The sequence below is a fragment of the Stegostoma tigrinum genome, chromosome 31, assembly GCF_030684315.1.
Source record: "Stegostoma tigrinum isolate sSteTig4 chromosome 31, sSteTig4.hap1, whole genome shotgun sequence".
NCBI lineage: Eukaryota > Metazoa > Chordata > Chondrichthyes > Orectolobiformes > Stegostomatidae > Stegostoma > Stegostoma tigrinum.
In genome coordinates this window covers 8,377,644-8,390,944 of record NC_081384.1, presented here as the reverse complement: position 1 = coordinate 8,390,944, position 13,301 = coordinate 8,377,644, and the positions used below count along the sequence as shown (strand labels likewise).

Here is a 13,301-nt window from a genome sequence, read left to right as displayed (position 1 = left end):
ATAATGTTCTGGGGACCCAGGTTCAAATCCCGCTACAGCAGATGGTGGAATTTGAATTCAATAAAAATATCTAGACTAAGGATCTAATGATGACCGTGAACCCATTGCCAATTGTCGGAAAGACTGTCTGGTTCAGAAATGCCCTTGAAATGCTGTCTGGTCTACATGTGACTCCAGACCCACAGCAATGTGGTTGACTCTTAACTGCCCTCTGGGTAGTTAGGGATGGGCAATAAATGCTGCCTGGCCAGCGATGTTCTTATCCTGTGAATGAATTTTTTAAAAATGAGGTTTCAACTTGGTGAACATGCTAAACAGCAAAAACAGCAGGTGATAGACAGAGCTGAGCAATCCCACAACCAATGGATACAGATCTAAGCTCTGCAGTCCTGCCACATCCAGCTGTGAATAGTGGTGGACAATTAAACGACTCACTGGAGGAGGAGGCTCCACATATATCCCCATTCTCAATGATGGAAGAGCCCAGCTCATCTGGGCAAAAGATAAGGCTGAAGCTTTCACAGCAATCTTCAGCCAGAAGGGCTGAGTGGATGATCCATTTTGGTCCTCAGCATCACAGAATCCAGTCGTCAGCCAATTCAATTCCATCCACATAATAGCAAGAAGTTGGATTAAAGCAAAGGCTATGAGGTCTGACTACATTCCAGCAAATAGTACTGAAGATTTGTGCTCCAGAACTTGCCACTCCCCTACCAAACTCTTCTTGTACAGTTCCAACACTGATATTTACCCAACAATGTGGGAAACTGCTCACGTGTGTCCTATACATAAAAAGCAGGACAAGTCCAACCTAACCAATTACCGCCCCACCAGTCCACTCTCGGTCATCAGTAAAGTGATGGAAGGTGTTAGTAACAGCCCTATCAAGAAGCACCTGCTCAGCAATAACCTGCTCAGTGACGCCCAGTTTGGGTTCCACCAGGGCCACTCAGCCCCTGACCTCATTACAGCCCTGGTTCAAACATGGGCATAAGAGCTGAATTCCAGAGGTGAGGTAAGAGTGACAGCCCTTGACATCAAGGCTGCATTCGACCGAGTGTGGCATCATGAAGCCCTAGCAAAATTGGAATCAGTGGGTGTCAGGGGGCAAACACTCTGGTGGTTGGAGACCAACACATAGGGAGATGGTCGTGGTTGAGGGAGGTCAATCATCTCAATTCCAGGACATCTCTGTAGGAGTTCCTCAGGGTAATGTCCTAGGCCCAACCATCTTCAGCTGATTCATCAATGACCTTCCCTCCATCATCAGGTCAGAGGTGAGGATGTTTGCCGATGATTGTACAATGTTCAGCTCCATTCACAATTCCACAGATACTGAAGCAGTCAGTGTTCATGTGCCACAAGATCTGGACAATATCCAGGCTTGGGTTGACAAGTGGCAAGTAACATTTGCACCACACAAATGCCAGGAATTGACCATCACCAGCAAGAGACAAAATGATCACTGCACCTTGACATTCAGTGTTACTATCATTTGAATCCCTGACTATCAGCATCCTTGCAGTTACCATTGACCAGAAACTCAACTGCACTTGCTACATAAACAGTGGCTACAAAGCAGGTCAGAGGTAAGGAATATTGCAGATAGTAACTCCCCTCCTGAATCCCTTTCCTCCATCTACAAGGCGCAAGTCAGAAGTCTGATGGAATACTCCCCACTTGCCTGGGTGGGTGCAGCTCCAACAACACCAAGAGGTTTGACACCATGCAAGACAAAGCAGCCCACTTGATTGCCATTACATCCTCAAGCATCTTCATCCCTCCATCATTAATACTCAGTTACAGCAGTGTGTACCATTTACAAGATGCACTGCAGAAATTCACCAAAGATCCTTAGACAACACCTTCTAAAACCAAAACCATTTTCATCTCCAAGGACAAGGGCAACAGACTCATGGGAACACCACCCCCTTCAAGTTCCCCTCTGAGCCATTTAGCATCCTAATTTGGAAATATATCACTGTTTCTTCACTCTCAATGGGTCAAAATCCTGGAATTCCCTCCCTAACGCGACTGAGAATCTACCTACTGCACATGGACTGTGGTGGCACATGAAGACAGCTCACCAGCACCTTAGCAAGGACGACTAGGGACGGATGATAAATGCTGACCAGCTAAATAAAGAACGAATAAAAAAAAATTCTAATGTTGGTGGATGGTTCTTGGGCAATGAAATCAGTGGGATGTGTTGGACAGGAGCCACCATTAGACCAGGGCGTAGTGACGAGTTACATTCCCTCAATGGCATTGACAAACAGGTCAGGTTTTTATTGAAAATGTGGCAGTGGATCATTCACGGCCACATCAGTGAATTCACTTCCACACTTGCTGTGACATCTCGCATCCTATTTAACAACACTTTGCTAAATTGTTTATTTAACAACAAAATTTATAAGCACACAATTTTTTAAATTGAAGAGCTGAGGGTGTTATGTTTTTGTCCGTTGAACATCTATATTATTCATCAAATTTATCAAAGTACGAGACAGAGCATTTCAAGTTTAAAATTACAATTGGTGCAATAAAGTCCAACCATATCTCCATACAACATGTTTCACTTTGGTGCCTCTGTACAATTGCAGTGTTCTTAATATTTACAATATGAAAGGTAAAGTGGCCATCATCTTACCAGACCATAGCACTGCTCTCTCATTAGAGAGAGGTGACTGGCAGTTGGTTGACCTGAGGGTCACTACACCTTAAGCAAGGTGAGACTTTATAAAGCTCTGGTTAGGCCCCATTTAGAATACTGTGTCCAATTTTGGGCCCCACACCTCAGGAAGGACATATTAGCCCTGAAGCGTGTCCAGCGGAGATTCACACGGATGATACCTGGAATAGTAGGTTTAACGTACGATGAACGGCTAAGGATCCTGGGATTGTATTCATTAGAGTTTAGAAGGTTGAGGGGAGATCTAATAGAAACTTACAAGATAATGTATGGCTTAGAAAGGGTGGACGCTGGGAAGTTGTTTCTGTTAGGTGGGGAGACTAGGACCCCTGGGCACAGCCTTAGAATTAGAGGGGGTAAATTTAAAACGGAAATGAGGAGGCATTTGTTCAGCCAGAGAGCGGTGGGCTTGTGGAATTCATTGCCACGGAGTGCAGTGGAGGTCGGGATGTTAGATGCCTTCAAGGCAGAGATCAATAAATTCTTGATCTCACAAGGAATCAAGGGCTACGGGGAGAGTGCAGGGAAGTGGTGTTAAAATGCCCATCAGCCATGATCTGAATGGTGGAGTGGACTCGATGGGCTGAATGGCCTTACTTCTACTCCTGTGTCTTATGGTCTTATGGGGAGAGATTGCGTAGGAGAGTCCTCTACTGTGACCTTGGTGGGTGTAGGATTTGAACCCACACTGTTGCTGACAGTCCGCATTGTGAACCAGCTGTCCAGCCAACTGAGCTAATGGACTCACAAACGATAAATTGATGAGGTCGGCTGATCAAGAAATATGAGAAAAGGCTGTTGGAAGGAAGAGGACGTCACTTTTGTGAAGGCATTTAACCTCTTCTCAAACAGCCACAAATTGAATCTGGCAATTGTAATTTATTTTAGTACTCTTTTTGAAATACTCCCATCATTGACCTGCCAAGCTCCCGTCATACATAAATTACAGTTCATCCATTAATCTGCCTTTTGTCTCCAACTCCATACAAAGACCTGAGACTGTTTATCATTCCCATCCTTGCCGACCTCCGTGACTCGTGTCTCCCAAATCTCTCCCAATTTCAAATTATTTGCAGTTTTGTTCTATACCATCACTACAACTTGATCCAGGCTGCAGTCTCAATGTTAGAATCATAAAATCCCTGTGGTGTGAAAGCAGGCCATTCAGCCCTCTGAAGAGCATCTCACCCAGATATCCCCCCCCCTACCCTATTCCTGTAAACCTGCATTTCTCATGTCTGATCTAAATGGCCTGTACAGCCCTGGACGCATTGGACGATTTAGAATGTCCAACCCAACCCAACTTGCACATGTTTGGACTGTGGGAAGAAACTCATGCAGACGCAGAAAAAAATGTGCAGACTCCACACATATAGTACTCTGAGCCTGGAATTAAACCCAGGTCCCTACTGCTGTGAGGCAGCAATGCTGACCACTGAGCCACCGTGGCGCCCTTTTTTGCTGTCTTTGTACAAATTTTAAACACACTCAGAATTTACAATTCTGAAAGGTAAACTAGCCATCCTCTTACCAGACCATAGGGCTGCTCTCTTATCAGAGAGAGATGGTTGGTGGCTGTTTAACCTAACAGTCATCATGCCTCAAGCAAAGCCTATCTTGGCCTAGTATTTTGTCTCCAAAATGTTCTCTCTTTCTCTCATTCTCAGCAAACCGCCTTATCCCAACCACCATTTCTCTCACTCACTGCTACACCTCACTTTTGGAGTCAGTACCTCGAGTTATGATGCTCTTGAGTGGAGGGTCTTTTATTGAGGTTGGTTGGCTCGCCGAGCTGGTTTCTTATTTTGCAGGTGTTTCATAACCATGCTTGGTAACATCCTCAGTGCAACCTCCGATGAAATTTCAGTGTGTTTTCACGTCTGATTTTTAAACTCTGGGGTCCGTTGAGATGGATTGCCTCACTTCCGGCTTCCCTCTGCAGTGGAATGTATATGGGGTCAAGTTCAATGTGTTTATTAATAGCTTGTATCACGGAGTGCCAGGCTTCTCGGAATTCTCATCCCTGTGTCTGCCTAGCCTGTCCCAGGATCTTGGTGTTGTCCCAGTCGAAGTGGTGGCTCTCCTTGTCCGAATGGAGGGTCTTTTTTCCTAAGTCGATGGCTATCCAGGGCTTTTCCCCACCTTCTGAGAGCCTGCCCTGTGCTGCAGTGCTGAAGGGGCCGAGCCTCAGCTGAAACATTAAACTGAGGCCCTGTCTCCTCCTCCACTTCCAGGTGGATGTAAGCGATCCGATTGTGTCACTTTGAAGCAGTGAACCTCCAGAGGCTAGATTATCGGGTCATCCTTTTCATTTAACTTTTATTTGTGGGATGTGGGCGTCGCTGGCAGGCCAGCATTTCTTGCCCATCCCTCGTTGCCCTCGAGAAGGTGGTGGCGAGTTTCAGTGACGGCAGTTTTGATTCAGTGAGATGCTTCTCAAAACAGGAGCTGAAATGGAGGTCTTTGTACTTTAGGGTTAGTCTTGAGAGTACAGAGTAAGAAAGAGAGAGAGCTCTTCATGATAAAGATTTACTCTCAACAAAACCTTTAACAGTAAATGTTAAAAATGGGTTCAGTGATAGACCATCACCATTACACTGGACTGTTAATACAGAGACCCAAGTAATGCTGGACAGAGGTGGTATTTGAATTCAGTTTAAAAAAATCTGGAATTAAGAGTCTAGTGAAGATCATGAATCCATTTGTGGATTGTTGGGAAAAACCCATCTGGTTCATCGGTGTCCTTGAGGGAATGAAACTGCCATCCTCACTTGGTTCTGGCCTACATTTGACGCCAGACCCACAGCAATGTGGGTAAATCTCATCTACGCTCTGGGGCAATTAGGACTGGGCAATAAATGCTGGCCCTCCCAGCGATATCCATATCCCACAAATGAATAAATAAAACACTAGCATTCTATCCATTGCATAAGCACGCGCGTAGTTTTTCCCGTGAACACATTTTTTTAAAAGTCCAGGGAGAGAGCCGCACTGTTGGGGCTCCCAATATTTTAGATGAAACACTAAGCCAAGTCTAAAACCTCTCTGATGAAGGGTCTAGGCCCGAAACGTCAGCTTTTGTGCTGCTAAGATGCTGCTTGGCCTGCTGTGTTCATCCAGCCTCACATTTTATTATCTTGGAATTCTCCAGCATCTGCAGTTCCCATTATCTCTAAAACCAACCTGTCTGGTCAGGGTAAATACCCCACGGCAATATTCAGGAGAAGAGAAGGGAGTTCTCCTCAGCATCTCGACGAACACTTACCCCTTAGTGAACACCACAAAAACAAAATCTAGTCAAGATCCAATTGCTGTCAGTGAGGGTTTACTGTCAGCAAATTAGTTGTTGTGTTTCCTTCATTTCAACAATGATACACTCCAAGAAGGATTCATTTGGCCATGAAATGGTTTCTGATAGCTTGAGGTCATAAAGAGTTCAACATAAATGCTTGTCTTTTCTTACTCATCTGGACAAATCCTTACTCGGTGTCACATTTGGTTCCAAGCAGTTATAGTCTCAGGGGTTGTAACTGGATATGCTGGAAGTATGTTGTGAAAAATGAATGGTAGAAGTATTTATATATTCGCACTGTTAAGGGCACCACATAGTCAGATTGATTGTGGGGAAGCTTGCAGGGAGGGATAGATACATCAAGAGCACACGGTGCTTACTGATATCTAATGTCTAATAACTGAAGTATAAAGATCTATGAGGAGTCTTTCTGGCAATAAAGATGAAACTAAAATCAGGGACCATAAGATATGAGAGCAGAAGTAGGCCATTCACCCCATCGAGTCTGCTCCATCATTCAGTGACATCATGGTTGCTCTGATGGTCCTCAGCTCCACTTGCCTGCCTTTTCCCTTTCACCCTCATTTCCCTTATTGATTTAAAATTTCTCTCTCTCAGCCTTGATTATACTTAACGACTTAACCTTGACAGCCTGCTGCAGTAACGAATTCCACAGATTCACTACCCACTGAGAAAAGAAGTTCCTCTTCGTCTCCACTTCAAATCAATGACCCCTTATTCTGAGATTATGACCCCAGTCCCGAATCTGCCACAAGGGCAAACAACCTCCCTACTTCCACCCCAACAAGCCCTCTTAAGAGTCTTGTAAATTTCCATTTGATCTTCACTCATTCTTTTAAATAACAATGAATATAAGCCCAATCTACTCAGCCTGTCCTCATCAACTTGGTCCGTACCCAGAATCAGCCGAGTGAACCATCTCTGGATGAGCTTCAATCCCTTTCCTTAGATAAGGGATACAGAACTGTTCACAGTATTTAGCTGTGATCTGACTAGTGTCATGTATAATTTTAACAAAACCTCCCAACCTTCATTTGAAGTAAAGGCCAACATTCCATTGACCTGATGAACTTGAATGCTAACCTTTTGAGATTCATGCACCGGGGGGCTCCCAAATCCCTCTATTGCAACTTTGTGTAAATTTTCCTCATTTAAATAATATCCAGCTCTTCTATTCTCCCTACCAAAGTGCATAACCACACATTTCCCGCATTATGTCCTGTTTGCCAAGCTTTTGTCCACTTGTTTAAATTGTCTGTGACCCTCTGTAGAATCCTGGTATCACCCTCACTCATCGCCTTCACTTATTTTTGCATCATCTGAGAAGTTGCCTTTAGTACAATCAATCCCCTCATCCAGCTCATTGATGTGTAATGTAAATAATAGTGGACCCAGCACTGATTCCCTGTGACTCTCCACTGCTTATAGCTTGCCATCATGAAAATGCCCCTTAATCCCAACTCTCTAGCCAGTCACCAACCATGTGTCCGGTAGTCTTTGCCAGATTGCATGTTGTTTTCTTTCAATTTGATACCATTCTCAACTTCCTTGCTTAAATCAGGGTGAGATTCGCCCATCCTTCCCGAATCCGCCTTCCTTCCTGGGATATATCTTTGCTGTGAGGCATGAACTATTTCCTTACATATCTGTCTTTTGCTTTACAACTGTCTTTTCTGCTAAACTCCTTCCATTGTTCATTCCAGCCAACATCCTTATGCTAGTACCCTTATTTGTCATCGGAATAGAAGTAGGCCATTCAGCCCCTTGAGTCTGTTCCTCCATTCAATGAGATCATGGTTGATCTGTTGCCAAAATCCATATACCTGCCATTTGCCCATATCCCTTAAAACCTTTGCTGAACAAAAATGTATCCGTCTCAGATTTAAAATTAACAAGCGACCAACAACCTCTTGTGGAAGAGAGTTCTGGACATCTACCACCCCTTGTGTGTAGAAGTGTTTCCTAACATCTTTCCTGACCTTTCTATCTCTAATTCTCAGATTATGCCCCCCTAGTTCTAGAATTTCAAAATATATACTCTGCCTTTGCCTTTTAATATCTTGAACAGTTTGATCGGACTTACCCTGAACCTTCTGAATTTTAGAGAAAATAGGCCTAGTTTCTTTTATCTATCCTTATAACTTAAACCCTTGAAGCTCAAGAATCATTCTTGTAAGTTGATGTAGTATTCCCTCCAAGTCCAGTATATCCTTCCGAAGGTGTGGTGGCCAGATCAGCTGACAGTACTCCAAGTGGGCTGTAATGTGAGATTTTGTATAATTGCAACATAACCTCTGCGTCCAGTCCTGTAAATATAAAAGCCAGCATTCTATTAGCTTTCTTGATCAGTTTCATCATGTCTTTGAGACATTTTAAAGATCTATATGACTGAAACCCTAAGTTTCTTTGACACCCAATGTTTGTAACTTCATACCATCGAGAAAGTATTCTGAACTATTCTTTGTTTCATCCCAAACAGATAACCTCGCATTTGCTTATGTTGAAACCCATCTGCCACAGTTCTGTCCTTCACGTAGTCCGTCAATATCCCTTTACAATCTTCTACTATCATTTGCACTGCCTAAATGCTGCCTAACTTTGAGTTATCAGCAAATTTGAATATATGACTTTCTATACCATTACCTAAGCCATTAATAAATAATGTGAATAATTGAGGCCGAAACACAGATGTTCGTGGGACACCTGTAGTCACATTCTTCCAAATTGAGGACCTACCCTTTATCCTTGCTTCTGTTGCCTGTCACTCAACTAATTTCCCAGTAATTTACCTTTAATCTATGGGTTTCTACCTTGTACCTGGGACTTTATGAAATACCTTCTGGAAGTCCATATAACAATATCTATAGACATTCCCCTTTCTGCTACCTTAGTCACCTCTTCAGAAAAATTCAGTGATTGTTATTAGGCATAAACTATCTGTCATGAGTCTATGTTGCCTCTCCTTGACTAATGGAAAATTTTCAAGGTATACTGTTACCCAATCCTAGATTATAGACTCCAACGGTTTCCGCACTACAAGTGTGTCAGTTATGGCTGAAGTTTCTCACTTTCAAGTTGAGAACAGAGACTGAGAGCTTCCATCTTTTGAATTTAAAACTGTTGCCCTGATGATTCTGATTTCTTGCACGCCAAAATCAGTTGATGACAGATCAGGCCAGTAATGTTCCTGTAAATGTGCACCCGCTCTGATGGTCTACGCATGACAGTTGGTGTTCTGTATCCTTGCACAGAATTTGTTTCGGAAGCTACTGCTACGCTTAAACCTCAGAGGTCTATGCAGAGGAAAGAAAAATTAGCCAAAACACTGTTCTGCAGAGCCCCTTCGGGAACTGCACTGGCCAAAAATGCTTGAGATTAAATTGTGGCTTTCAGTGAGTTGACTGACTCAATGGTGCAATGGGATGGAACCTCTATAATTGATCCTTGCCTCCCTTGCCCAGAGGACCTTTGTGATTCTGTGAGTGGAGAATTCCTGCCATAGATTTAGATTAGGTAGCTAGTGTACAAAGTTGTGACAACTTTATGTAACGTAGACAATGAAATCTGTTCCAGTTGCCTCATGGTACAAGGTCTGGGTGACACCAATGTAAATTTTGGGGCAGGAGATGCAGGGAAATTGCAGATTGCCACTAGCAGGGTGACTGTGATTCTATGGCGCTGGGAATGACTGGATCGCTTTACAGTGGACTAGCATGTGGTCCATGGGCCAAATGGACAGGATCAGGCTAACCAGGCTCTGCATAATTCAGCTGTCTCCCAGCTCTCATCTCATAGCTCACACAGGAGAAACAGATACTTAGAGTCATAGAGTTGTACAGCACAGAAACAGACGTATTCCCAATTCCTTTGCCTCCGCCGCATCTGCTCCCGAGGTGAGGAGTTCCACTCGCAGACATCCCAGATGTCCTTGTTTTTCAGGGACCGCTACCTCCCCCCACAGTGGTCAGGAATGCCCTTGACCGTGTCTCCTGCATTTCCCACAACTCATCCTCACACCCTGTCCCTGCAATAACAACGAAAACAGAATCCCCCTCGTCCTCACATACCACCCCACCAAGCTCCGGATCCAACGCATCATCCTCCGCCAGTTCCGCAATCTGACGCCAATACTGAGGACATTTTTCCATCCCCACCCTTATCTGCTTTCCGGAGGCACCACTCTCTCCGTAACTCCCTTGTCCGCTCCGCACTCCCCTCCAACCCCACCACACCCGGCGGTTTTCCCTGCAACCGCAGGAAGTGCTACACCTGCCCCCCCACCTCCTCCCTCACCCCCATCCCAGGCTCCAAGATGACTTCCCACATCAAGCAGATGTTCACCTGCACATCTGCCAATGTGGTATACTGCATCTGCTGTTCCTGTTGTAGCCTCGTCTACATTGGGGAAACCAAACGGATAAGGGGACCGCTTTGTGGAACACCTGTGTTCAGTTTACAGCAAACAACTGCACCTCCCAGTCGTGAACCATTTCAACTCCCCTTCCCATTTCGCAGACGACACGTCCATCCTGGGCGTCCTGCAGTGCCACAATGATGCATATTCCGCTCGGGAGCGCTGCAGCCCAATGGTATCAATGTGGACTTCACAAGCTTCAAAATCTACCCTCCCCAAACTGCATCCCAAAACCAGCCCAGCTCATCCCCACCTCCCTAATCTGTCCTCCCACCTATCCCCTCCTCCCACCCCATCTCCTACCTACCAACCTCATCCCGCCTCCTTGACCTGTCCGTCTTCCCTGTCCATCCTCCCTGGACCAACCTATCCCCTCCCTAACTCCCTACCTACACTCACTTTTACTGGCTCCATCCCCACCTCTTTGACTTGTCTGTCTCCTCTCCACCTATTTTCTCCTTTATCCATCTTCTATCCGCCTCCCCCTCTCTCCCTATTTAATTCGGAAACCCCATCCCTTCCCCCATTTCTGAAGAAGGATCAGGACCCGAAACATCACCTTTCCTGCTCCTTTGATGCTGCTTGCTACGCTGTGTTCTTCCAGCTCTATACCTTGTTATCATGGAAACAAACGCTTTAGTCAAACTCATCAATGCAAACCAGATATCCTATCTCAACCTAGTTCCATTTTCCATTATTCAGCCCATATCCCTCTAAACCCTTCTTATTCATATACCCATCCAGATGCCTGTCAAATGTACCAGCCTCCACCACTTTCTCTGGCAGCTCGTTCCATACACACACCACCCTCTGTGTGATAAAGTTACCCCTCATGCTCCCTTTAAATCTTTCCCCTCTCACTTGGATGGGGCTTTGATGTTTGGTGGTGTCTGATATCATTCAGTTCTTTTAAGTTCACGGAAAACCCTGCAGTTTAAATCAATGCAAACGTCTTAATGAATATTCTGTTTTTGTAAAAACTGATCACAGTAATATACCTCCTCTCAGCAGGTAAAGCTGAGTTGATGATAGGTGTTAAAACACTCAGCCTTCAGCAACGTTCCTCCAACAGCCTGTTTTCTTCGTTCCAAAGCCCTGTATGAATATTGTTGCTCAATTGACTAATACTTGTACTGCAATACAGTCACAGTAACTGGAGCCAGTTGAATCCTTACCTTGTATCCCTCTCATTTAATAAAAGCCACAAGAACCCAAGTTCATTTTTTGCTGCTTTTGCATTTCAATGCCAATTTTAAAAGGTATTCTCAAATATCTTCAGACCGACGTTACAACATAAGCTTGGAGCACATTTGTAAATGGAGACACCATTAAAATTCCTGTGTGAAAGTTATCAGCAGCTGAAGATTAGATTGACAGTTTAATTGAAGGAAATAAAATGGGGAAAGTGCACGCTGTGCTGTAACAATATATTAACAAATGTCGTGTGTTAATAATATATTAGTTATATTGTTAAGATACACAGTGAAGGGATTGTATAATTGAGAGTATATAACATCTCTGTCTCTTATGGTGTATAAGTAGTGTCACTACCTCTGGACAAGGAGGCCTAGGTTCAACCCACATCTGCTCCAGAGGTGTGTCATGACATCTCTGAACAGATTTGTTTAACAAATATCGAAAACTGTTAACAAGCTAGTGAGACTCACCTAAGAAGCAACTGCTAGAACAGACAATTCACTGTCAAAGCAGGTACAGAAATGAATTAAGAGAGAGAAAAAATAGGATAAACAAGCAAATTTCAAACAGTAACTCTGTAATAAGCTCTCTGGCTCTTGAGTTGCAGTGATAGCAGCCCTACCTCTGAGCCAGGAGGCTGGGGTTCGAGTCCCACCTGCTGTAGAGGTGTGTAATAACATCTCTGAATAGATTGATTAGAAAATATCCTTAGAGCACTTCAAAAGAGTGATGTTCATTTCTCATTTCTGTGGCTTTGAGCCACTGGGTATATTGGACTACAGCTCCTTTTTATTTCATTAAAGGGGCTCCTTAATTTTTGGTTGCACCTCAGCCTCAAGCTCCTGGTCCTTGGTGACGCATTGCAGAGGGTGGTCAAGTCAGAGGACATGGGTCTGCACATGGATCTTGCTGAAGTGGGCATTAACAGGTCCAAGCACACGCCAGAGAGGCATTATAATACTTGCCTGCCTGCTTCTCCTCTGTGGTTATGTCTACACCCAGTAGTGATCAGAGAAAGCACATTCTGTGTCCACTGCTACATTTGAGGTCATCCATAGCTAATGGCCATCGCGTAGGCTGGAGTATGTAATCTGCTCCCAAAATCACATTATAATTTGAATTAGTGAGTTTTCTTTCATGTCTTGGCCAAAATTACAGGACTCCTTTAAAGGGCATTCAATTTTTAATTTGCTTTCCAACGTTGTGTAGAGAGAGTCAGGGTGTCCTTGGAGAGGAAGCATGTGATATCCACCAATACTCTTGATGCCTTTATATCCCTTTCCAAGTCCAGCCTGATTTTGCCCCCTCCCCTCTCTCTCTCACCATTTGATGGCCTGTACTGCCCCTAATGGATTTTGCATGTTCATTCATCAGTCAGAAAACAGAGTGATTCACTGGTGTTGGTTAATAGCTGAAAAGAAACAAAAAGCACAGATGATTGAGGGGAAGAAAACATTCAGTTGTATCTAAGAGCACTTCTGGATATAAAAGAGCAGAAGAGAAAAAAAATATAAAGAGAAATTGCCTCCTCTACTTCCTGCATCCTTGAGGAGGCTCCAATCTGTGTCTACACAGGGTATGTTAGACTCCAGCCCCTCTTCATTTATTTGACGTTGCTCCTTCAGAATTATTGGTTTCACTTGAGCACTATATTCCTAATCTCTGGCTTCAAGGCACGGAGAGGG

The 13,301-nt window shown here is 44.2% G+C and overlaps 1 protein-coding gene across 3 annotated transcripts in view; it reads left to right on the top strand.

Annotated features, from left to right (window-relative positions):
• cacnb1 (calcium channel, voltage-dependent, beta 1 subunit) overlaps positions 1 to 13,301 on the top strand; it is a 310,047-nt gene that overhangs the window by 123,290 nt on the left and 173,456 nt on the right. The gene's annotated exons all lie outside the window — the stretch shown is intronic.